The sequence below is a fragment of the Electrophorus electricus genome, chromosome 24 (assembly GCF_041902795.1).
Source record: "Electrophorus electricus isolate QZ-2024a chromosome 24, ASM4190279v1, whole genome shotgun sequence".
NCBI lineage: Eukaryota > Metazoa > Chordata > Actinopteri > Gymnotiformes > Gymnotidae > Electrophorus > Electrophorus electricus.
Genome location: NC_137520.1, coordinates 8,233,960 through 8,237,160, shown reverse-complemented (window position 1 = coordinate 8,237,160; position 3,201 = coordinate 8,233,960).

The following is a 3,201-nucleotide window of genomic DNA, read 5'->3' as shown; positions in this document are numbered from 1 at the left end:
CACACACACACACACACACACACACACACACACACACACACACACACACTAACTTTCTGTGCTTGCACAGAACAAAATGCTTATTTTTCAACTTTCAGCTTCCCTCTTAAAAAGTGACTATAACAGCACTACTGTGCACCCTCCCAACTGCTCCAGTGCTCTCTCAATTTCAAGCCATATAAACCAAACTGTGTATCACAGACAGCCCTTTTACATCACCCTGAGAAACCCCTGCAGCCTTGTTACAAAAAGTCCACTCGACACTTTTCAGGTCCTCTAGAACAACCTCACCTCCGTAATCCAGCCCTGTGGTACTCTGTGCCCACAGTAGTTTCTGGTGCTACCCCTACTTAAGCAAAGGGAAGATTTACTGGGGGTGAGCGCTGCATTAATTAAAGTTAAGGAGAGATAGATCACAATTAGCTGATTGCCTAGAATATTATTTTAGGGGATTAGTGGCAATAGACAACAAGACTTTGAAAGACAGAAACTGATGATCTTTCATAGATAAAACGTGATGAACAGAACACAGGAGGGAGAAAGCAAATAAGAGAGAATGGCAGACAGAACTATGTTTTCCATATCTAGCAGTATTCTGCAGTGTAGGGTTATGTAGAGTTTAGCAATAAATGCACACTTTAGATTACATTTGGGTAGATGCCATGGCTGTAATCTGCAGGGCAATACAATTGCAGGATTTAGCAGTAACTTTGTGCGACTAAAAGTATTGCTATTAATAAGGTGAATGATCAAGGAGTTGCGTAAACGTATTCAGTTCACTCAAGTGACGACAACACACAAAAAATAAATTTCTTATTATTATTATTATTGCTATTATGTGTCTGGTATATTAAATAGAATGTACTGCAGTTCTGAATCATAATTATTTTTCTGGCCAGAAACGGTAAATATATCAACAGCCACTCAAAGTCACTATACAGCGATACTGTTTAAAATAAAATAAAATAAAACCCCCATAAAAGAGCTTATTTGAGAGGAACACTTTTCCCGCCTGCAAAAGTAAAACTATATGACACCCACAAACGGTGGAAGGTGTCTGATTTTGCGACTGCTCTTTCGATATTCAGCGCTACTTCCAACAGAAAGAGAAGAAACCGTCTTTCAAGGTTAGCGATAAGTTGTTTTTGAACCAACCGCACGGGCAGAGGAGATTTAGTGTCGACTCAAGAACACTTGTTCCGAGAATAAAGTGAGCAAATAATGTTGCAGTTCCAGGGCAAAAAAAAAACAAAAAAAAACGGATGTAAAATGACATAACAAGAGGAACGAATGCGTCTTAAGTCGCCAATCAGTTTAGGTGTATGCAGTTTAGTTTTCCAATGCTCCCAGCCCATTACAAATACCACTTTTCTTTATTAATGATAGGGACGACCCTGACCCCGGCCTTCATGGCGTGACTTTGTGGAGTGCACTGAATGATAACAGCGCAGTTTGGCCCAGCTGGTCCATTCGACATGTTTATTGCGCTCCCCACTCCGGCGGTCCCGCGACACCTGCTGCCGACACCGCAGTCGCCGCACGCATCTCAATTTTGCACCTTCTCAAGTCGCAAAAGTCTACCTTGTGCAAGACACAAGACCATTTTGTGTCGTTATAAACGCACACGACTTGGCAAGACCGAAGAATTCGTGATGTTACAGCTTAATCAAAAGAAGAAGCTTCTAAAAAAAGAGCTTTGTCCATTATAGCTAATGGCTCCATTGATTCAAAGTATCGTATAGTCCAAAGCTTATAGTTAAAATTTATGCTTAGCGAGTCGGTTAACTGAAACATCTGTCGGTCGATTTTTAAAACTAAACCTAGCCTATAAAAACGATTTTCGGTCATACGTTTAAAAACAAGGGACTGTGAGGATATCACAAAACATAAAACAGATAACATCCACCTTTATTAAACTCAGAAGTGTCCTGGCATCATTCCACCCACCTTTAAATTTCTCCGCAATTTCCGCAAAGATAGAGAGATAGAATCTGCCCAAGTTATTACGAAAGCCCTTTCCAGGCGATAAAATAAACGACCGTGGGCGCGGGTCTACTATTCAGCTGAATAACCAGAGCCGGCGAACGTTCACTGTAGTCGCAGTGCAAAACGAAGTAATATACAATATAAACAGCATTTAGGTTACTTTGCAAAAGTCTTGTTTTTCATTACACTGGTTGCACTTTTGCAGTAGCAGCAGCGATAGGAGCAACAGTAATAAAGTAACACAAGCAATAGAGACAGTATCGACAACAGTATTTGTCAGTAGTAAAACTAAGAGAAGCAGGGGGTTTGAGCGCAGAGACCGGTAGTATGATTTGGCAATACTGTGTGGTTTCATTTCTTAATCCGGGGTGGTTATAATTAACACAACAAAATAGTAACTAGCACTATCTATTATATATAATATCAGTTCGGTTTCTTGTACGAAACCCTAGTCGTGTAGCAAATAAACTTTCAGGTCAAAGATGTGCGGGGGAAAAATCACAGTCAAGCATCCTGTACATCCACCATCTTGGTTGCAGGTGTTTTGATCCGATACTTCACACAATACAGAATATGTCGCCAATGAAAACACATAATGTCAGGATAACAGATAAACGAGGCGCGCAGGCACTCGTGTTTAAGCCCCGTCGCACGAGAGAGACCGGGGACGGGAGCGGACGGGCGCTATTGCTTCTCCACTCGGTCGCGGTTCATGTTTCATGACTTTCTCTTACGCATCTCACCAGGGGCGGTTGACATTTAAAGAGAGCATCTCCACTCTGTTCTCTGCTGCAGAAAATCAAATGGCCACCCCCTCTTCCTCCACGCCATTCGTGAGCTCTGCCGGGAGTCCAGTGCTACGCCCATTGTTCGACCTTAATTACAAGAGCCATATGGAACTAACTCCAAATACTGCCGGAGAATTTAACGCAACTAAAACATCGAAGGATGCATTTTTTAATAACTTATTACAAGCGTGCAACTGACTGCAGCAGTAAATACTGAAAATCTTATCCTGACAATTATATGCTAAATGAAAGAAAAGCTAAGGAAAAGCCAGTTACAACAGCGACGCAAAGACCTTTAGATAACGCATTAACATGTAAAACGGATCGCAGCCTACACGGAACCGTAAACTGAAGGAAACACCAGGCTACGCAACCGCATGCGATTTCTGTGGTAAAGTGCGCAAATAAACAGCCATCGCCACGTTTC